General features: G+C 38.3%; 1 protein-coding gene across 8 annotated transcripts in view; it reads right to left on the reverse strand.

Moving 5' to 3' along the window:
* MTUS2 (microtubule associated scaffold protein 2) overlaps positions 1-24782 on the reverse strand; it is a 589535-nt gene that overhangs the window by 471268 nt on the left and 93485 nt on the right. For 6 of the 8 annotated variants that reach the window (XM_038573370.1, XM_038573373.1, XM_038573374.1 and 3 more), the window contains one exon: positions 21284-21366. The exons of the other annotated variants lie outside the window; for them this stretch is intronic. The gene's annotated coding sequence lies outside the window, so the exon portion shown is untranslated. The remainder of the gene's footprint in view (positions 1-21283; positions 21367-24782) is intronic. 8 annotated transcript variants of the gene reach the window in all.

Genomic DNA, 24782 nt, shown 5'->3' on the forward strand with positions numbered 1-24782 from the left:
ATTAGAAATGCCCTGCTCCCCCAGCCCCATGTCCAAATCCTACTCATTCCATAATGTCTGGCATCAATACAGTTCCTCCACAAACCTCTCCCAAACCCCTGCTAAGAATAAACCCTCTATAGTTTTGTATCTCTATTATCTGGATTACCATATCCTGGGCTTCATTTGTATGCTTTTTTTAAAAAGATTTTATTTATCTATTCATGAAATACAGAGAGAGAGAGAGGCAGAGACACAGGCAGAGGAAGAAGCAGGCCCCATGCAGGGAGCTTGATGTGGGGTTCACTCCCAGGACCCCGGGATCACACCCTGAGCTGAAGGCAGATGCTCAACCACTGAGCCACCCAGGCATCCCTTCATTTGTATGCTTTATGTATTCATTAAATCATAAGCTCCTTGAGGGCAGGGATAACTAATTCATTTTACATTTCATGAAGCACATTAGGCTCCTCGCAGAAGCACACAGCAGTTACTTACATATTTTCTGACATGACTGATATTTAGTGGAAATGTTAAAACCAATTAGAGAAATGATAGCACCAGTTACTCTTATTGCATCCCCATGCCTAATACTTTATCTCCAAATTGTAATAAAACTTCCTTTTCAGGTGGGAAATTTTGTGTGTACCTGAAAGAATTGACACTGGGATACTGAGAGCTGACAGAGGTTGCCCAGTTCAGAAGTTCTCAAGGCTGTGTCCCCAGCAGAGCAACGGCAGCATCAGCTGAAAAGGTGCTGGGAATATGAACTCACAAGGCCCACACTCCCACTCAGGTGTTTCTTTTTACTTAGGAAAGGACACTGAACTTGCAAGATCTTGCCACAGTCTTTAAGTAAAAATACAGATAGATAACTTCAATATAGTTTCTTTTAGAGACTATCTTGTTCCACAGATCCTTCTAAGATGTTGAGTTCACCCAGTGCTCACCTATTACACCAACTCAACCCAACCATCCAGGCACAGACACTGAATGTGAGCAATCCAGGTATTTCCATCGGGCAAATGCTCTGAATCAGCATGGAAGCCATGGAGGCATTTCATCATCTCAGACTGCAGTGATGGAAGGAAATGTCAGTGATGTACAGAAAGCAAAAAGTCAAGACAAAAAGATCACAGAATTACTGATTCCAGCTGGTGCTAGTTGAGGAGTCATAATTTGGGAGGGCAGAAGTATCTCCTACATCCTGCTAGGAAAGAAAAAAGGTTTAAGCTAAGGGCAAAATAACAGGCTTGAATATCAACAGGATTTTCACCAAAGAGCTATTTAACTGAGGCACACAGAGTTGTGCCACACTGGGGGCAGCGAGGGGGGGAATGCATACTGTGTATGCATTAGGTTTGCTCTGTTGCCCATTCATCACAGAGAGACTATCTTATGCCCAACAGAGGACACTAGTAAGAAAAATAAGGATTCCCTTTTAAGAGAGACTTTACCAGGTGTTTTAAATCTTTCCCTTCACCATGCATTTTCCTTCAGACTTGTGTGCATGTGTAATGTATGTTAACTTTAAGCATTATCCAACCCGTTTAAGTCAATATCTACCAAAAATATGAAAGAGACATGTCCACATTCATGGACTTTGAGAGATCTCAATTTGAGACCCACTTTGCAAAGTCCAAAAGCAAATCTCAGCATTACACAATACAAGACCATCAAAGCGAATATTCAAGCACAAAGAAGAGCAGTCGCACAGGCCACATGGTGAATGCCACCTAAGGAGAAATTCAGTAAGAGGTACTAATATTAAGTGGTGAGAGCATGAAATTTTCTAAAAGTGGAAAACCGATCAGCCTGATCTATAAAATCATGTATTCCCTTTCATGCAACTGATTCAAATACGCATGGGGTTCCTTTTCCAGGGCCATCTGTAGCAAACCACCTCACCCATGGGTGGACAGCAAGAAGAAAAATAAAAAGAGCAAAACTCACAGCTGGCCCCAGCATAGAACTTAAGGGAAAGATCATCTCTATGAATAAAATGTCCCAAGGAGTCTTCACTACAGTTGTGTACTTGTGATGCACTTATAATAATAAATTAAAATAAACATGGTCTTCAAAAGAGCAATTTTAAATATAGTTAAATCACCGATTTTTATAAACAGGAAAAATATGGACAAATGGATCGTCATTATCATTACAGTGATTCTGTTTGCTTTCATTTTATAGAAAACCCTGAGGAATAGCTCTGGGAGAACTCTGACAAATCTGAGACACATGGTAGGTGAGAAAGGGAAAAATCACTCTTGCTTGGGGATGCTTCTTATACTCTCTGTAAACCCGGGTTTCCTCATTTGTAAAACATAGTTAATTTTAATACCTACCTCACAGGTATGTTGTAAGCATCAAATGGAATATGAGATGAGAATGCTAAAGTTCTCTACGAGTGAGAGCAGTTTCCATGTGGGAATAGTTCTCGTCTAATGAACGAAGGGCAACAATTAAAAATGGTTGACTAATTTCCGTAAATGCTATTCCATTTAAACTAAGTGATAATATCTGAATCTCTAATTGAAAAAATAACTAATCATTCTTAATAGCAACCTCCAAAACACTGAAACATCTTCGGGTTATATAAATAATCTGCCCAAAGGCAAACCAGAAACACGTGATACACCACAGATGCTATTTTCCATATTTAAGGTATGCTTAAAATGCTGATCCAGCTATCTCCCTCAAGACCCAGGCCCTGACATCCTTCTGATCTACTGAAGAATTATATTCATGAATTTCACAGCTCACAAAAGTCCTATTCCTCTACACCCTTCAACCCTGACTCCCTAGCATGTGCTTGTGTGCACCTATACACACACACACACACACACACACACACACATAAATGCCAGGAAAAGTCAAAGCACTGCTGGCAATTCTAGCTAAGTTAATTTAAAGCATCCTCCACCTGCCAGTTATTTTTAACTGAGTCTTCCAATTGATCAAATGTCAATAATAGAACTTTTTCTGTGTAGCAGATATTTAAGATTAACATGGCAATATTAAACTATAAAAACCTGAATCTCAAAGGATGATGTGCTACAGAGGATCCTTTCCACTACCTGTAGCTATGAATGAATGAATCACCATCCATGAGGTACAGCTGGCTTTTACTACAAGACCAGCACATACATTTAAAAAAAAAAAAAAAACTACCGTAACTGAACGTAGTTTATAGTAAATATCATGCTGGCCTGGATTTCAGTGACAAGCTGTAGGATTTAGCCAGCTCAGGCCACTCACTAATCATGAATTTCAATTTTCCTTTTTTATTGAAGTATAATTGACATACAATATTAGTTCAGGTGTCCAACATAGTGATTCGACATATATTGGGAAATGAGCACCATATGTCTAGTCACCACCTGTCACCATACGGAGTTAATATGCTGTCTATATTCTCCATGCTGTGCATCACATCCCCATGACTTATTTATATAACTGGAAGTTTGTACCTCTTGATCCCCTTTACCCATGTCACCCACCCCTTCATCCTCCCTCTCCTCTGACAATCATCAGTCTGTTCTCTGGGTCTAAGAGTCTGGTTTTATTTTTCTTTTTCAGTTCCACATGAGAGAAATCATATGGTATTTGTCTTTCTATAATCTATTCCACTTAGCAAAATACCTTCAAGGTCCATCTATGTTGTCACAAATGGCAAGAGTTCATTTTTTATGGCTGAGTAATATTCCATAGTGTGTGTATATGTGTGGTATATATACACACATACCCCACCTATTTTATCCATTTATCTATCATGGACAACCCTGAAGCTACTTCCATATCTTGTAAATAATTGTAAATAATCTTGTCATACACATGGGGGTACATTTATCTTTTCAAGTTAGTGTTTTTGTTTTCTTCAGATAAATAAATACCCAGTAGAATTACTGATCATATGATGCATTCTAAGTTTTTGAGGAACCTCCATATTGTTTCCCAAAGTAGCTGCACCAATTTACATCCCCACCAACAGTGCACAATTGTTCCCTTTCTCCACATACTTGCCAAAACTTATTTCTTGTGTTTTTTATTTTAGCCATCCTGACAGGAGCGAGGTACTATCTCATCATAGCTTTGATTTGTATTTCCCTGATGATCAGTAATGCTGAACATCTTTTCATGGGTCTGTTGGCCATCTGTATGTCTTCCTTGGAAAAATGTCTATTCAGATCTTATACCCATTTTTAACTGGATTATCTGTTGCTTTGCTATTGAGTTGTATGATACCTTCATATATTTTGAATATTAGCCCCTTATCAGATGTATGATTTGCAAATATTTTCTCACATTCAGTAGGTTGCCTTTTCATTTTATTGATGGTTTCCTTCACTGTGCAAAAGTTTTTTAATTTGATGTAGTGCCATTTGTTTACGTGTGCTTTTGCTGCTTTTGCCTGAGATACTGGTCAAAAAAATACCACTAAAACCAATGTCAAAAAGCTTACTATTTATATTTTCTTCTAAGAGTTTTGTGGTTTCTGTTCTTACATTCAAGTTTTTAATGCATTTGAGGTAAGTTTCAATTTTCAAACATAGAAACTAATCATGATTTTTCATTTATATACACAGATACTTAATAAATTTTGTGGCATAAACAATGTTACATTGACAGAAGAAAGTAAGAGAACAGAATAACGCAAAAATAAACCTCATTATGTATAAAAATACTAACAAAGAATCCATCACCAAGAAGGGACACATTGTTTAATAGATGGTTTAGGAAATACTAGCTAGCAATTCATGATATACATATATATACATACATATATACATATACATATACATAAATATATATATATATATATAAATTCAGGCACCCCATTACAGATATACAAAATTTAATTTGACATTTCATATTTAAAACAATAAAATAAAACCATCAGAAAATAAAAATAAAACACGATTAAAAATATCTCAGCCTCTAAAGGTGACACTTTCTTTGCTTAGAAACTAAAGAGAAAAAGCAGCACAGACTTGCCTACATAAAAATTTACCACCACTGGGATGCCTGGGTGGCTCAGTGGCTGAGCATTTGCCTTCAGCTCAGGGCGTGATCCTGGAGTCCCGGGATCAAGTCCCACATCAGACTCTCTACATGGAGCCTGCTTCTCCTTGTGCCTAAGTCTCTGCTTCTCTCTGTGTGTGTCTCTAATTAATAAATAAATTTTAAAAAAATTTACCACCACTGTGTTTTTTTTAAGAAGCATAAAAAGACTAGGAAAAATATCTTCACTAAATAGGACATTTTTATTTTTGTTAGGTAAATTGATAATAATACAAAAATGCATTAGCCTCAAGAAGTAAGCAAAGTGATGGATAAAAAGCACTCTTAAGCATCCGGTAGAAAAGCTCCATAAAAGAAAGAAAAGAAAAAAGAAAAGAAGAGGAGAGGAGAGGAGAGGAGAGGAGAGAGGAGAGGAGAGATGAGGTAGAGGAGATGGAGAGTAGATAGAATGTCTTCTTCATTTCTCTCCTCTCTTCAGCTCGCTCTCTCTCCTCTATCTCCTGAGCGTCCTACCCCTACTCCTGCCCTCCTCGCTCCCTTATGCTTCTTTCTTCTTCTTCTTCGTCTCTTCTCCTCTCTCTCTCTCTCCTCCATCTCCTCTCCTCTCCTCTCCCTCTCCTCCCTCCCTCTCCGCTCCTCGCTCTCCGCTTGCTCTCCTTTCAGAGACATGAAAGAGTCCATATCTGGGCAATCTCCCACCCTTCGGAACTCAAACCCTACCCTTCCCTTCTTATCACATGTCTAGCCTCTAACCCCTGCATTCTGTGTTCTTGACACACTACACTGAACTACTTATGATCTCCAGGTCAGTCAAAGGTTTCTCAAAGCCCAGTCTTTGTGCTTCACCATATAGACTGACCATTTCCCCATTCTTGCATCTAAAAATCATCTTTCAAAACAGTTCATCTTGGTGTGCCTGGGTGGCTCAGTTGGTTGAATGCCCGACTCTTGATTTCAGCTTAGGTCATGATCTCATGGTCATGAGATCGTAGCTCCACACTTAGTGGAGAGCCCAACTGAGATTCTCTCTCCTCCTCCTCCCTCTCTAAAAAAATATAAAACAAAACAGCTCATCTCACCTCAATCAGAACACCTGTTAATACCCACCTCTATCACCATACACCAACCTGCCCTATCCAATGCCATTCAGAAAAACGTTCTGCAATGGTAGAAATGCTCCTATCCGTGCTAATATGGCAGCCACTAACCACATGTGGCTGTGAAGCACTTGAAATGTAGCTAGCACAAGTGAGAAATTGAACTTTTCATTTAATTTGATTTGCCATCTGTGAATAGTGGTTCCCACACTGGACAGCACATACATCCAGACTGAGGCTTTCACGAATTCACTAACTTCATCTTATTTATCTCTGTGTCCCCATCACAAGACCAATGCCAGGCACATGCCCTCCAAGCCAAGAAAAGAGCCCTCACCAGGGAGCTGAAACTACTGCCACCTTGATCTTAGACTTCTCGACTTCCAGACTATGAGAAAATAAATGTTTATTGTTTAGGCCACCCAGTCATGGTATTCTGTTGTAGCAGCCTAAGCTAAGACAAGCAACTTGGCCCAGATCATACAGCTAGTAAATGCTTGGGAAGGGATTCTAACCAAGATGCCAAAAGAATGATTGTGGGTATCATGTTCAACTATCTTTACAATGTTTTGTGATATGCATATGGTAACTTTCTAATTTATGCTTCTTCCTATTAATGTATCTTTATGTAAACTATTTTATTAAAGTATAGAATACATACAGAAAAATGAATAATTAAATCAACCCAAAGTGAACATCCCAGTGCAGATACCACCCAAATCAGAAAATCAAATATTACCAGCACTCTAGAAGTCTCATTATGTGCCCTTCCACATCTTCCCCCACTCTTACATCATCTTCCCTACAAGGAACCACTATTCTGGCGTGTTATACAGCGTTATTAGTTTTGCCTATTTCTGACCTTGATAAACAGTGAAATCATACATTATGTACTCTTGTGTGCCTGGCTTTATTCACTCAACACTGGTCATGGGATATATCCATATTGTTTTGTCTAAAAGTAATTCTGATTGCTGTACAAGATTCCACTGTAAGCCTATCCCACAGACTGCTGGTTGATTCTCTTACTAAAGGACATCTGGGTTGTTTCCAGTGTAGAGCTGTAAGGCATAATGATGCCATGAACATTCTTGTAGATGTCTGATGCACAATCCTTACCCATAGTTTCACTTTCCACAATTTCAGTTTCCCTTAGTCAATCACTGTCTAGAAGATGTTCCTCCCTCTGGCATATGCTCAGAAGGTCAGGAGTAGCCTAACGTTACATCATGATGCTTGCATCATTCATTTCACTTCATCACACAGGCATCTCACATCATCCCAAGAAGGATGAGTATAGTATGATATTTTGAAAGGCCACATTCACATAATTTTTATTACAGTATATTATTAAAATTATTCTATTTTATTATTGTTAATCTCTTACCATGCCTAATTTATGAATTAAACTTTATCATAGACATGTATGTAGAAGAAAAACATAGCATACATAGCGTTCAGTACTATCTGCGATTTCAGGCATCCACTGAGAATCTGGAATATATTCCCCATGGATAAGGGAGGGAAATGCTATATATGACACATTTCTGTTGGCTATATTCCTAAGAATGGAATTGCTGGACTATAGAGCATTCAAATATCCAGCTTCTAACAGTTTCATATATTGGCGTACCAATTTACACTCCTACCAACAAAGTAGTAGTATTGCTGTCAGTATGGATATTTTCATCTTTTTAATTCTACTAATTCTTGGGTGTGTGTATGTGTGTGTTAGTATCTCATTGTGGTTTTGTTGCATTTTCCCCCTGACTAATGAAGTTGAGCCTCTTTTCTTTATTGGCCATTTGGATATCCTATTTTGTGAAGTGTGTGTCAAGTATTTTGCCTACATTTCTTTTAAGTTGGTTTTATGAAAGGAGTTTTTAAATATTGTAGATATATTTTTGTCAATTGCATGTATTACAAATATCAGGTCGCCCATATTCCTTGTGGCTTGCCACTTCAAACTCAATGATCTTTTTCTGTTAAGTAGAATTTCCTCATTTTAATGTGGTCCAGTGGATAAATATTTTTCTAGTAACCCACGCATGGTGTTAAAAAATCATGCATGAATAAAAGATCATTCAAAATGTAAGATGAATGAATTTTAGTGTAATATATTACAAAAAGTTATTTGAAATGGTTTCAGATTCCACTTTGCAACTAAGCTTTAAGAAATTATCATTTGTCAATGTGGTGTATAAAATAATATTCACAATTATGGAAAAGGCCATTAAAATAGTTCTCCCTTTCCAACTATATATCTTTGTAAAACTGGATTTTCTTTAGATATTTCAACTGAAACAACATATCAAAACCATCAGAGATGTTGTCTTCTGTTTCTATATCTTCTATTCTTCTATGAAGCCAGACATTAATAAAATTTGCAAAAATATAAAATAATGATACTCTTGCTATTAAAGTTTTATTTGGAAAATATAGTTATTTTCCATAAAAATATGATATTTATATGAACACGCATTGTGTTTATTGTTTTAAATATATTTATGTTTTAAATATTTTTAAATGTCTAAATTTTAATTTCTATAGTACATCAGCATACACATTATTATACTGTTCAATACAGTAAATATTCAAAAATATAACCCACAAAAAACCTTTTTGGAGTCCTCAATAACTTTTAAGAGTCTAAAAGGGACCCAAGACCAAAATATTGGGGAACTGCTGGTATAGTTATTCTATCAATTACTGACAGAGGGGTGTTAAAATTTTCAACTATGAAAATGGATTTATCAATTTCTTTTTTTATCAATTTCTTTTAGTTTTTTTCTTTATAACTCTTAGTTATCTACAATAACTATCATTCTCTTTTTATCTCTAGCAATGATCCTTGTCTCAAAGTCTATTTAGATGATAGTAATTTAGTTACACTAGCTTTCTTTTTTTTCTATATGGTCTCTCCATCCCTCTTTCTCCCCTTCATTTTCTGGGACTATAATACACCTACAAGAAATCTTTTTAACATATTATATATGTCTCTTATATTCTTTCCTGTTTGGTGTTTTCTTTCTTAATTCCTTTTCATCTTCATACTTTAGCCTGGATATTATTTTAATCTATTTCCAATGTACCATTTATCTCTTCATCCATATCTAACCTGTACTTATGCCCACTGCTGATTTCTTAATTTCACTTCATCTTTTAGAGCCAGATTTTTATACTTTCAATTTCCAGGACTATTTTCTGATAGTCCTAGTTCTAGTTCAATTTTCTATCACCTGAGTATGGTAATTAGAGTTAAAGCCTGGATCTGATAACACCTATAACAGTGTATCCCCAAAATAGGGTCTGTTTCTTTTATCTGTTTTATCTCTCAGTTTTCAGTCAATTTCTATGTTTTCCCATACTTCTTTTTTTTTTTTTTTAATTGAAGGCTAGGAATTGTGCATGAAAACTGTTAAAGAAAACTGTTAAAACTGTTTGAGACTCTGAGGAACTGTTCTCTTTCACCAGAGGGGAACATGCTTTTGCTGCTAGCAGTTAATTAAGATAGGGAAGATTGCTTGATTGAATAAGGGATTGTGCTAGGCTTCTGTTCTTGTGAGAGTTAGTCTATTTCCTGTTCGCCCATATTTTTAGATTATAATATTTTAGGTGTCCCAAATAAAAGCATGTATTTACCAGAACCTCTCTCATTTTTGGTGGGCTCTGAACTGCATTTTTGTGCTCTGCCACCCATGAGACTTCTAGAGACTTTACTGAGTTTAAAAGGAATATGCCACAAGCGGAAACGTGGTGCTGGTAGTCAGGCTCACTCCTCTGGGATCTTGACTCGCTATTTCACTGCTAGCCCTCTACTGCACTTCAAAAATCATTGTTTCTTTCGATTATTACTGAGGTAAAATTCAATAAAAATGAACTATTTCAAAGTAAACAATTTAGTGACATGAGGTACATTCATAATGCTGCAAAACCACCACTTCTACCGAGTTCTAAAATATTTCTATCACTGCAAAAAACAAAACAAAAAAAAAATACAAAACTCTAATGCTTTTGCAGTTACTCCTTATTGCCCACTCCTCCTCAGCAACTCTCAACCACCAATCGGCTGTCTCTATGGATTTACTCATTCTGACTATTAAGTCATATAAGTGAAGTCACACAACATGTGACCTCCTATGTCTGGCTTCTTTCACTTAGCAAAATGTTTTTGAAGTTCATCCACATTGTGGTATGTATCATGGCTGAATAATATTCAATAGTGTGTGGGTGGGTGTGGGTGTGTCACAATTTGTTTACCCATTCATGAACTGATGGACATTTTAATTGTATTCACCTTTTGGCTATTGTTAATAGCACTATGAAGATGCATGTACAAATATAGGTTTTGTTTAAATTTAGCCTATTGTTTTCTTTAGCTTTTCTAGTTCTCAGCAGGTATACTAGTTTGTAGCAAATCAGTTTGCCATTGGCAGAAGTCTAAATCAAATTTAAGTCTTATTTTGAATAGTTACAATATAAAAAAATTGATCTTCAACAAGTTATTAAGAGGAAGGCATTCTTTGGAATATAAAACAAATATTCAATTTTAAATAATTTGATAAACATCTGGAAACTGCTTTATTGATGCTTTTTCAGGACTATCTCAACTTTCCTTAGGAGAAATACAGAAATAATTAGTAGTGTAAAAAGCAACTCAGTCCCAGAGACATATGCTACATGAATTAAATTACGAAAAATCTTTTACACACAGAAAAAATATATTGAGTATTTCTCCTTTTATTTTTTTTTTTAAGATTTTATTTATTTATTCATGAGAAACAGAGAGAGAGAGGCAGAGGGAGAAGCAGGCTCCATGCAGGGAGCCCGACATGGGACTTGATCCTAGGTCTCCAGGATCACACCCTGGGCTGAAGGCGGCACTAAACCACTGAGCCACCGGCTGCCTATCTCCTTTTATTTTGCAAGTTAAAAACAGATGACCATAGGGGAAGGGGGAAAAAAGAGAGGGATGCAAACCATTAGAAACTCATAACTACAGAAAACACTGAGGGTTGCTGGAGGGGGTAGTCAGGGGGATGGGCTAAATAGGTGATGGGCCTTAAGGAAGGCACTTGTGATGAGCACTCGGTGTTACATATAAGTAATGAGTCTCTAAATTCTACCCCTGAAACCAATAGTACACTATATATTAACTAACTAGAATTTAAATAAAAACTTGAGAACACCAATAAAAAATAAATTTATTATTTAAAAAAAAACTTGAGATAAACAAAAAGAAAGTAAAAACAAAACAAAATAGCAGTTTCCAGCTATCTATTGCTCCCACAAGTATAACAGTAGCTACAAGATACTGACATTTAAAAATTAACATTTGACAGAAAAGAAATGATGTGATAACACATAGGACAGCAGCTGGACACAAGCAACCCAGATTCTCAGCCCAGCTGAGAAGCATAGACTTCAAGACAGTGAAAGCCAAATGTATAGTGTGAAACACTATAGGGGTTGAGAGGAAGACAAAATGCAAATACAGAAACAGACCCGCTAGACAAAGAATATAGAGATCGGTAAAGTATACCAGATTACTTTGGTTAACTTTTTATAACGTGTAATAGAAGGAAAAAAATCACAAGTGTAGAAATTGGATTTCATGCTTTCTCTCTTATTACCATATACCTACACTACTGAAATAAGTAAAGAGTTAATTTGAAAAGCACAGCATTAAACTATGTGTTCACTTTTAGGATTCTCATTTTAAAATAAATTAAATTATTTTATATGCCTTTCAATGTCCAAAATGGAAAGTTCTAGTAGCCCAAATCACTTATCCCATTGGCTTATTTAGTATCTAGTGATACAGTTAAGCAAAACCACTTGGCCTTTCTGTGACTCTCTGCACCTCTACTTCCCCAATAATAAACTCCTTTCTATTTCTAGAACTGAGACCCTATATGGGATGTTGGAGAGAATCTCAGTTTGATACTACATATGCTAGTAAGAAAGCAAAATGAGGAAAAAACATTTTTAATATAAAATTTTTAATGTTTTTGTTTCCTCCAGACTACAACTCCTAGAAACTCTAACCCTTTTTGTGATAAAGAGGGCAAGAAAACATTCTCACTGTTCTCATATCATAAAAATCAAAAGAATAGAGAAATCCTTCTCTTGCTAAATCCTTTAGGAAAACACAAATACATTTTTAATGAATTCAGTCACGTTTAACAACAAATTAAACTTTAATTTTCCTATTTTTAGTGGCCTATGTGCCCCAGGGGTTAGATTAGAGAAACATCTTTATTCCTGGGCATACAGAACCATTGGATAAAGAGGGAGATTTGGGTCAGTGGTTGGCCATCTACAAAAGTTGCCCTTTTTTTGAAAGGATTCAGGTGTCTGAGGCCCCTGGTCTACCTCAACTTAGTGTCTTCTCCCCAAAACATATTATAAGACCCTGCCTTTGGTCTTAAGAGATCAGCAGTTCCAAGCACCGGCATCCCTGGATACAGCAGCCTCCCCTGCCCCTGACTCAGAAACCATATTCTGCAGCCATAGGGAAAGCAATTGCCTCCTGCATCCATGCTCCCTCCAGGCCGTGCTCCCAGGGCACACAGTGGTTCACCTTCACTGGCCCAAAACAGCTGGAAAATTTGGCTTGGTGCCAGGATGATGTCAGCAATAGATAACTAGGGAATCCATCCGGTGGCTTTCTTCTCTTGGGTACCCATCTAGTTTTCCTGATCTAAAATTACAAGAAACTGCTCCCTGTCCATTCTTCTTTGATGCAACCTATTCTTTCCACTCTCATAACAGCTTCCTTAAGGAAAAAAAAACTGCATTGTACATAGAAAGTCATGTCATATTCTTACAGCACATAGGAATAGGAACAGAGTGGAACTACCAAGAAAGTGAAATCAAATAACATTACAAAATATGAACAGGTAAGCTCCCCTTGCCCTCCCTCAGCCACACTTCCTCCAGCACCAGGTCCCACTCAAGCATCCAGGCATTCTGTACCATCTAACCAGGATCAAAATCACAGAAGAAAACAGCCTAGTCGATTCTTAGCCCTCAGGTTTACAAAGCCTCAGGTGACAGAAGAGAACACCTTATGGGGAAGAGACTAGCTTACCATACCCACACACCTTCCATCAATGCTACAAGACAGGATAGGTTGTCTGCACTGAGAGAGTCAAAGGGGAACCCAGGCAGGAGTAGATACCCTGGTTCCTGAGGAAAGCGCTTTACACTCTTCCCACAGGCCGTGCTGGACACTCTAAGCCTTCAGCAAATGAGTTCACCAAAAGGCCCAGGTGCATGAGGGAAGGAAAAGTTCACAGCATCACCTCTTTATAGCTGTGAGCCACAAACATCCCTAAAGACTCCTGGTAATAGGCACAACTGGAGGCAAAAACTAGGTCAGGACAAAAGTTAGAGAAATCATTTTTATCTCCAAGTAAAATATGCAGCCAAGGGAGGCCTGCATTACAACTGTAAAAGGAAAAAGAGTTACAAATCAAGTTGATTTTCAAGCTTGTTGGAGGGGCTGGAGCTGGAGCTGGTAAAGGTGTCAGAATGCTGATGTGTTCCACCTACTACCCTGCTAACATCACAGAATCCTGTGAGCATCATTGCATCTAGCAAAATCTTCCTAGGGGCTGTAAAGGAACACAGTGGGAAGTAATGTCAAGTCAGAGTAGCTCTCTTTATTTCCCTAATACAAAATCTAGCCTAAAAAATCCATGTCTGGTCTTGAGGTATTTCCCAGAAAGCAAGCAAATGCAATTACAAGCACATTAACTCTGCCTCAGCATCCAAACATTTGGAACATTACAAGGGAAGATCGTCAGAAAATAATCTGTGGAAACTTAAAGAAAGGGCTTGCCAGGAAGAGCATAAAATTCAAGAACCTAATCATAAGGGGATAGCATGTGATAATTATTGCTGTCAGTAGAGCAACTTATACAGCTCCATAAATGTCTTTGAGAGAACTTATCTACAAAAATTTTTTGTCTACAAAATTTTTAAACCAAATCCAAAACAAGTGTTGGGGAGGATGTAGAACTGCTATAGAGCTATGATACACTGCTGACAAGGGTATAAACTGGAATAACCACTTACAAAACCTGTTTGTCAGAATCTCCTAAAACTAAACATATGTGCACCCTACGACAAACCAATCTCACTCCTGAGTGTATACAAAGAGATATTAGTACTTATGTTCACCAAAAAATACGTACAAAAACGTTTATAATTGCATTATGCAAAACAGCCAAAAAACCTGGAAACAATCCAAATGTCCCTCAACAGCAGAATGGATAAAGTGCAAACTATTCAGACTTGAAGTAATGAAGTAAAAACAAATGCCATATGCGCTGACACAATGCTCAGCAAAAAAAGCCAGACGTGTTAAGAGCATATACTCTATGATTCCATTTGTATAAAGTTCAAGCACAGAGGAGACAATTCTATGGCGATAGAATAGTGGTTACCTTGAGGTGGGGAAAGGATGGACAGAGGCACCAGGGAGCTGCTGGAGTAATGGAAATATTCTATATCTTGATGTGGATACTAATTACACAGATTATGCATATGTAAAATTTCACTGTGCCATTCCTTCAAGTTCTGTGCCTTTATCATATGCTTTTTTTTAACCGTATGTGTTTTTTATTTGAATGCAAAGCTTTTTTTTAAGATTTTATTTATTTATTTATTCATGATAGACACAGAGAGAGAAAGAGAGGCAGAGACACAGGCAGAGGGAGAAGCAGGCTCCAAGCCGGGAGCCTGACAAGGGACTGGATCCTGGGGTTCCAGGATTGTGCCCTGGGCCAAAGGCAGGCGCCAAACCACTGAGCCACCCAGGGACCCCCTAACCGTATGTTTTTAAAGACTAATTCAGAAGTAAACTTTTAAGAAAGCAAATCCCATAACATATTCACCACAAAGATGGCCTGCTATCAACAACATTAAACAGTACCCATGTCCTTATAGCATAATGGTGAGTGAATCAGAAAGGGCCCTTCTCTCTAGAAAGGTAAACTAAAAAAACAGACAAAAGAACATGAACATATAAAACCAGTTAATGAGTACACAAAAGGGAGAGAACATGTGAAAACAGGAGGCAATGGTGGGGATAAACTTTTAACAATCAATATATCTCCATTATGTTCGTTAGGCTGACTTTTGTACTATAGCGCACAATTAATTTATTGTTTACAGGCATGTGTAATAGATTTATTTCATTTTCTGGCAAGAACCTTAATTATGGTATATGGTGGAAGAACGAGGTCTAGCTCTGTTAACTCTGCTCCTGGGAAATGCCATCTGATAACATAAAATGCACATACATAAAAGCCTTCAGCATTTGTTCCATTTAAAATTTATGTCAATAAATTCCCATTTCATTAATCCAATTGACTAACAGCTATCCAGGCATGAAGTCAAGGCATCATGAGTCCATTTCTGCCAGAGAATCCCACATAAGCTGCCTCTCACAGAAGGGTGGTCACTATTATCTGGTAAACATCTCCCCAGAGGCATAGCACAGGGAACAGAGAGAGAAGAAAGATCCCTGGATCAGACAAATATGTGGCCTCAGAGAAATAACTTACTACTCTGAACCTTGGTTTTTCTCTTTTGCTAAATGGTGGGAAATAAGACACATCTTTACAGAGTTGCCGTAAAAATTAAACAAAGTAGGAACCCCAGGTCTCTACACTCCAGGCCAGTAGGCACCAGGGCTGTTCGGCTCCATCTCTATGTGTCCAGCCCAGTCACACAGCAGAAAGCCCATAAATGCATGTCATGGTGGTTAATTTTGAGTGTCAACCTGGCTAGGCTATGGCACCCAGTTGTTTGGTCAAACACCACTAGATGTGGCTGCGAAGGATTTTTTTAGGTATGGTTAACATTTATAATCAGCTGACTTAAAGAAAGAGGCTTACCCATAATGTGGGAGGGTTTCATCCAATCATTTGAAGGCCTTAAAGGCAAAGACAGGTTTCCCAGCAAGGAAGGTCTTCCACCTCCAGGCTGCCATAGAAACCCTGCCCTACAGACCACAGACTTGCCAGTCCCCATGGTCCAGAGCTCAGTTTTTAAAACAAGTAAACCAGTCAGTCATGAGAAAGCGGGGGGGGGGGGGGGGGGGGGGGGGGGGGGGGAGTGGTGGAGACCTGTATCTCTTGTTGGCTCTGTTTCTCTGCAGGACCCTGACCAATATGCACATTGAATGAACATAAAGCACCCAGATCCAAAGCAAGTTTACAGTACAAAAACAATACAATGTTAGAGGCTTACCTTTCTACCTCTTCACTAGGTTAATTCCCCACTGTGCAGAAAGTATGCCCTTATTTTGCCTGTATATCTTATGTTTTAATTATTAAACACAGCTGCAATGTATTTATTGCCTGCTTCCTAGGAGGTGAGCACTATACTGACAAGACTTTTATTTTAGGCACAGAACAACAGTGTGAAAAGCAGGCAATTCTATTCCTGTTTTACAGATGTGGGCACAAGCATAGAGTGTTAGCGCTCAATTGCCACAGTGATACTACAGCACAAGTCCCCAGATCTCAGTGGCTTACGACTCCCATTTATTTTCTCACATATGCATCCATGGTTGCAGTGGCTCCCCGGGCCTGTGGGGCTCCAGGTTCAGGTGGGCTCGGTCCATTGCATTTCTCACTCCATGCCATGATCTTCCAAACACACATCACCTGAACATGAGTCCAAGCACACAAGCACGTTCGAGTCCCTACCTGCATCCCATTTGCTAATATTTCACTAGCCAAGGCAAGTCATGGTGGCCATGTCCAAGGTCAAGGACTACAGAGGACTATGCTCCAACAACACACGGCCATGGCCCAAAAGTATAACATAGCAACAGCGAGTGAAATGGTGGACTCAATTATACCATCTACCACAATTACCTTGTCCAAAGTTATAAAGCAGGCAGTTAAAAGCAGGACCCTGGTCCACCAAACTCCATGTCTGCGTACCTGATGGTTATAATTCTTCGAAGACAAGTGGCTCTAAAAAGCCCATGATTCTCAATCTCACTAGCAGGAGCTGTTGCAATTAGCTGTGTACTTTCTTCAGCCAGCTGTGGTCCATCAGCCATCCTCCATCCACAATCCCATAGGTGTCTTATGGTCCTTGTAAGCATGCCATCTCTCAGGTGTCCTGGTACTAATACTAATCACCATTAACTATACCCAATCAATTAAAAATGTTCATATTCTACTCTATTTCAGTCTATGATCCAGGTAGAATTTTACCCAGGAAAAAAGGCAAGTAGTCAAAAACTAACGACTGAACTGAAGATCACTGGTCTTATTAAAATCCATCAATGCCCAAAGAAGTTTTTAAAAATAAAAATCCTTTAGATAAGTATTACCTTCTTCCTGATCAAGTCAGCAACCACTTCCCTGCACCTTGACTTCTTCCATACACTTCCACTTACCTTTGGTTCATACCAAAACAGAAGGACTCTGAAACTCTACATCTACTCAATAAGGAAACAGAAGTGCTATGGAAGATCATGACTGCCTTCCATTCCCAGCCCCAAAGGGAGAGAACAAGGCATGCAGGGATCCACTCCACCACACAGTATTCACCATGTTCCCAATCCAACCCCCAGATAAGCAACCCATTGCTTATCCTGGATGGGATCCTGGGTAAGAACCCTGGGTTCTTACCCAGGATCCCAACCAGCTTCCAGGGAAGGCCCTCAGTCTACCCTCAGGATAAGTGATAAGAAAATCAATGCTGCTGCCGGTCAGTCGTGCCCAGACCACCCACCACATTTTAGTGGATAAAACACAATACTGGTTTCCTCAAAGACAATCTTCCCTTCAATGGATAATTGGTTACAAATGCACCTACTTTTACTACATCAAACTAAAAAGAAGTTATTCTGAAGAAGGGAAAATTGAAGGCCACAGTTCACATTTTTTCCCTGGAAAGGTTTTCACATAAAAAGGAGATGGCTCATGACTGATGTAGGCCTTCCAAATCTCTGTGCTATCTGAAATTATGCTCTGTCCTCTCCACACCCTGCTCTGTCCCCTAATCTCCTCACCTCAGGCTTCTCATTCCATTCTTCTTGCCTCAACTTCCTCCTCCTCCATCCAACTGTCCCCTGCCCAGCTCACCAGACCTTTCTTCATGAAACCCTTGTCATGAAGCTCTCATCCTCAAAAGCACACAATGGCTAATCCTTACACCCACACTCCTCCAGACCCTGTGCTTCCTGAGGTTCAGCTCCTCAGAGAGCAGGGGCTGTATCTACGGTGACGACCACCTTGGCCCATGCAGCCAGCACACACCTGGCATCCAGTACATTCTGAGAAGTGTTCCAGTGACCAAGCCTGGGTTTTCAGACTTGGTTCCTACTAAATAAAGCTCCCTCTCTTATACCCTGTCTCATATCAAAGTTCGGCTGCTCCCTAAATACAACAAACCCCCACACCTTTGCCCACCCTGGGCTCTCAGCCTGGAAGGATATTTCCACCTATTTTCTATGCATCAAAATCCTTATTTCAGAGGCATCTGGGTGGCTCAGTGGTTGAGCATCTGCCTTTGGCTCAGGTCATGATCCTGGGGTCCTAGGATAGAGTTCCATATCAGGTTCCCCACAGAAAGTCTGCTTCTCCCTCTAACTATGTCTCAGCCTCTCTCTGTGTGTCTCTCATGAATAAATAAACAAAATCTTTTTAAAATCCTTATTTCAGGGCAGCCCAGGTGGCTCAGAAGTTTAGTACTGCTTTCAGCCCAGGGCGTGATCCTGGAGACCTGGGATTGAGTCCCATGTCAGGCTCCCTGCATGGAGCCTGCTTCTCCCTCTGCCTGTGTCTCTGCCTCTGCCCCTCTCTCTCTCTCTATCATGAATAAATAAATAAATAAATCTTTTAAAAAAATCCTTATTTCAGGCCAGGCTCATATATCAAGTTTCAGGACTTCTTAGATTTTTCCACTGAAATCATTTTATCTCTGTCTGGAACTAATCTCCTAGTACTTTGTACTACTGTTTATATGTCTGCCTCTTCCATTATAGAGAACTTAAAAGCAGTGCCTTAAAAAAAATACCTCTTTATATCCATCTTGTGTTTAGCAAAGCAATTCAAAGACAATAATACATACAAAATGTTTATTAAATCTCAGGCTGCAGCAAAATTCATATATTATGCTTCTATGTACACCAACCAAAAAATAATCATATGCTATACATGCTGCCCATTTAAGTTAAAGAAAATTTCATGAGTATCAACACTATAACACCTAGTTATATCCCACAAGTATAATAAAATCTTGATTATCTGGTACCTCCTGGCCCCCAATATCCTAGTAAAACAAGAATCTAATGAACCAACAAAGATCAGAATCCCTTTTACATCCACACTGCAACAACAAAGAAATGAACAACAAAAAGCACACATAAAACTAAAAAAGCTTAAATGGTCTACAGAAATTACATTCTAGAATACACTGTTGTTATTTCAGCAACTAAACAATTTCACTGATATAAAATCCCTTACATCAGGTTTCATTTTGCATTGCAAAATGAAAATATAAAATTTTCATTACATTTTTGTAGAGATGATTTGTGAGGGTTTATTAACAAAATTTCAAATATTGAAAAGGTGACTGAGACAAACTATTTTCATTAAACTGGTTAACTCAGAATGCATAATTAAGTACAAAAGTTAATTCTCCTTTTTTTTTTTAATAACTTAGAAAAAGAACCCAGCATTACACTATAAGATGGCAGCCCACTAGCTTCTACACCATCCATGACTGAGTTTATGGGATTAAAACGTGAAGGGGAATTTACCTAATTAAAATTAAGTACAACTTGTCTTATTTGATTAGTTCTCTCCTTCACACTCTTGGGTCCCATAACTAAATGCCCTGGTTACGGCTCTTCTACACAGCTGTCATTTTAATGGAAATATACTTCAGTAAATTCAGCAAATTTCTGTCCACTACCAATTGTTAATCCATGTCAATCTCATTTAACAACCAGAAAAGCCATTATGAACTTGTCAGCACTTTAATTTCCTTAAATGAATTTAATTAATTTTTTATTACTCATTTGGCATTAACATCATCTTCTCCAAATAACAAAGTACAACAAAATTAGCTGTCATAAATGCCCACTATGTTTACACCATATCTTTTAGAAACAGATAGGGATTTGTGTTTTCAGTAACTTGTTTCCAACTTGACTGTTAGGAAGAACAAAATAATGAGAATCTGAAACTGTCTACCCATGGGAAGGAAGGGGAAGGCAGGGTATCAGATGTGGGAAAGACAGCAACAGAAGTAAGACACTGTCAACTCAGGGAGGGCAACATGGCATCAAGCTAAATATTAGTACACAGCATTTTTATAACTCATCCAGAGTATCAAGATCTTGATGATGAATAACAATGCCAAGATGGCTTTATCTTTAATTCCCACAATCATACATACTTCCTTTTGGTTTCAAAATACCAGTAACCGTGCATCACAAGAACAATACCTAGTATATGTTTGCTATTAGCAAGATATTGTTCTAAGTGCTTTCCATACATTGTTCCATTTATGCTCATAACATCGCTATATTTCTACAGTATATACATGAGAAACTGAGGAACTGGGGGTGATGTACCTTGTCCAAGGCCTGAAATTTATAAACAGTGGAACCAGGATTCAATGCCATGCCATGGACTCAGATCTGAGTCAACCACACTCACCAGTGTGAGAGGTCCTCAGTATGGGACAAACAAGACCCACCACAGAGAAACGGAGTCCCACCAAGTTGCCCAGATGGCAGTTAGGATTTAGAAAATACAGTACTAAATATTTAATAAATGTTTAAATAGCTTAAAAGTGGCCTACAACTAGTATTTCTTCCTGAAGGACAAATGTTAGTTCTTAAAATATTTTAAATGATTGTATATATTCATGTACATTAGCATGAAATTCATTTCCATTTATTCAATGAAAATATTAGTCTTACATAAAACAGAAAATACAGGACCTTAGCTCAGAATTCATTAACTGTTTCATCATTAAATGAGTAGAGCCAGAATCAATGTACTTCAATTTCTCTTCTTAAGGAAACTTCAATCCCATTGACTTTTGCAAAGTTAGGGATGGGCAACAGCTTCTTGTGTCAAAATAATTAAGCACAACATTCTGATTCTGGGTAAAAAGCAAAACTGATCCAAACTTACCTTGTTTGACCAAATCCTGCTATGACCCAAAGGCAACCAAGGCATCTCTCATCTCCTTCTCATCTCAACATTAGAAAGAGGACCTAAGATAAGGAGCAGAAATGAAATCTTTTCCTTTGCAATAAAATATATAATGAAATCACTCTTACTGATGGGGCACATCTTGCCTAACAAGACAAATTTGATTCTGGTTTATCTCTCAAAGCAAAAGGCAATATATGTGCCCTTTTTTACAGGAAAAAAAGGCGATCAGGAAGAGATCTCATCTGCTCCTATACTAATTCCCACTAATCTTAAAGTGATTTCTATACTTTTCCATTCCTTTTCAGTGCCCAAAGTACAAGAATTACCTTGAAATAATCTAAAGATAGTCCCCTGACAGAGAGCTACTGGGCACTACTTCAAGTGATTGAAACTGGGGGACCAGATGGCCACAACATCCCATTCAGCCAGGACAAGCACTGGCCACAAGCATGGTGCCAGAGAGGAAAAGGCAGTGCCAACTTATCCCATCATCCCTACACAGCAGACCTCCCTCTCTTTTACTCCCAATGCACATGTACTTAAACTTTTGTTTTAATATTTTTAGAAAGAAATAAGTCTATATCAGCAAAATATATTCAGTCTATTGGAGTTGTCACCTTGGTCAGATACAGCAGGCCTCCATACATTTGTACCCAAGAACAAGAGGATATTGCTTGACTGCAGGATTACTCTCAAAGCTTTTCAAGCAAAAAGAGGGAAAAACAAAATAGAAAGGAAGTGAAAGTTAAACAGAAAATATATAAGTCTAAACAAGATGGCATAGACTCACTTCTCCTTGCCCTTCCCCACTAAATATGAGCTATGCTTGCAATAGCTTGGACTTCATAATTCCCAAGAATTAAAAAAAAAAGAGGAAAAAATTCCATTTGATCAGCTTAATTCCCTTTCTTTATCTTCCCTCCCTCCTCCGCTTCCCTTCCATCCTCTTTTCCAAGCTGTTCTGCTTTGCAATATGTTACTGGTAGTGAACCCAGAAATAAAGCAAGGGTTACTCAAAGCAGACTGCTAAAAGGTGTACAAAGGAAGGTAGATGGTTAGGGACCCTAAAACTAAAGGAACAGCAGAGCAGTATGAGGCCTTAGGATCGCCCACCCAAAAGCTGAAGGCAACCCAGACCTGGTATTTCCTGATTCTCAACCCAGCAACAGAGGGCAGCCCATGTAGGTTCATTTCTCCCCTGTATCACAAGGGAGTCCTGTTGACAACACCATGTGAGCCAGGCAAGGGGGAATGATAGAGATCCCTGCTGACAGTAAATAGCCAGGGAAGCATTCTTCTCCCAGTTAGGCAAGAATACTAACCTCCACTGAAAAATTAAAAAATGGCGGGAAGGGGAAGTACTTCCAACAAGGGTGATTCTACTGCAGAAGGTGGCTGGGAACCATCTTTGTCCCCCAAGGGCCAAAATTCCCCTCTCCACCTAGTGGGGGAGCCAAGCAGCATAGGCAAGAGGGATCCTCCCACAACAATATCATGCCTGGGAAGTACTCTGTATATCCACAGGCAGGGGATCCTACCACCACAACTTATCTAGCATGTAAAACTACTTTGTTCCCATGGGCTGAAGACTCGCTTCCCTACTGAGAGATACTGCACATCTAGGAAGCACCAATAAAGGGGATCTCAACACAACAAACAGCCAGGCAGAGGAAGCATCACTATACCCATGAACCAGAGACACTCTTACCACATCTAGAGGTACAAAATGTCCTGATCTGAGTAAACAACTTCCATTCCCTCAGGCAGCACCAGTAGGGACCAGTGAGAGGCACTAGACACACTCAGCATACTTAAAGAGAGCCCCAAAAAGTAGGCCAGGATCTGTGTACTAAACCTAAAGAGCATTACTGCCTTCCAAAATAAAATATTTAAAAAGAACTCAGAAAATTCTAACAAAATAGCCAAAACATCCAAAATACAATTGAAAATCACTCACCATTCCAAGAATCAGGAAAATTACAACTTGATTTGAGAAAATAAAACCGACTGGCATCAACATTGAAATAAATAATATGTTGGAATTATCCGTCATGGATTATAAAGCAGCCACGATAAAAATGCTTCAGCTAGTAATTACATATTTTCTTTAAAAAAATGAAAAAAATAGAAAAATGTAATAACAGAAATAAAAAAATTCAATGGATGGGCTCAATACTAAAGTGGGATGACAGGAAAGAAACAGTGAACTTGAGGACAGAACATTAAAATCTACCCAATTGTAACATAGAGAAAGTAAACTGAACAAAACTAAATTAATAGCACCCCAGGCACCTGTGGGACAATAAGAAAAGATCCAACAATCGTATCTTTTGGAGTCCCAGAAGGAAAGGAGAAAGAATATTTTAACATATAATGACTGACAACATCTCACATTTGGAAAAAAAAAAAAAAAAAAAAAACATGAATCTACAGAATCAAGAAGCTGATGAATTCCAAACAGGGTAAACACAAAGAAATCCTCACCAAAACATATCATAAATTTCTCAAACTAAATACAAAGAAAAATCTTGAAAGCAGCCAGAGAGAAATAATAGATTACCTATAGGGAAATGCCAATTCGGTTTTATTCATCTGAAACTGTGGAGGCAAGAAAGTGGCACAATGTTTTCAAGCACTGAAAGAAAAGAACTGTCAATAGCAGATTCTTTACCCAGAAAAACTCTCCTTCAGGATTGAAAGATAAACAGACATTCTCACATGAAGGAAAAGTAAAACAATTCATTGCTAAAAGACCTATCCTTAAAGAATAGCTAAAGGAGATTCTTCATACAAAGGAAGTCATGAAATCATAAAAGGAGGAATCTTGGATGAAATGGACCCAGTCTTCAAAATCCACAAACCACCACAATTCACCCAATATGAAAGAGATTATCTGAATAGCCCTATAACTATATAAGAATTTAATTCATAATGTAAAGAATCACCAGGCCCAGATGGTTTCACTAGAGAATTCTATCAAATGTTTAAAGAATTAACACCAATTTTATACAATCTCTTTCAGAAAATAGAAAATAAGAGAACACTTCCTCGCTCATTTTAAGAAACCAGTCTTGGGATGCCTGGATGGCTCAACAGTTGAGCGTCTGCCTTTGGCTCAGGGTGTGATCCTAGAGTCCCAGGATGGAGTCCCACATGGGGCTTCCTGCATGGAGCCTGCTTCTCCCTCTGCCTATGTCTCTGACTCTCTCTGTCTCTCTCATGAATAAATAAATAAATAATCTAAAAAAAAAATAAGAAACCAGTCTTACCCTGATACCAAAACCAGACAAAGACAGTACCAAAAAGAAAAAAAAGAAAGAAAAAAAAGGAAAAACAAAAACAAAACAAACACAAGAACTACAGACCAATAGCTCTCATAAATATAAGAATCTTCAACAAAATACTGGTAAATTTAGTCCAACAGTGTATTAAAGAATTCATACCATGACAAAGCTGGATTTATTCCAAGTATGCA

Source organism: Canis lupus, chromosome 25 (assembly GCF_011100685.1).
Source record: "Canis lupus familiaris isolate Mischka breed German Shepherd chromosome 25, alternate assembly UU_Cfam_GSD_1.0, whole genome shotgun sequence".
Classification (NCBI taxonomy): Eukaryota; Metazoa; Chordata; class Mammalia; order Carnivora; family Canidae; genus Canis; species Canis lupus.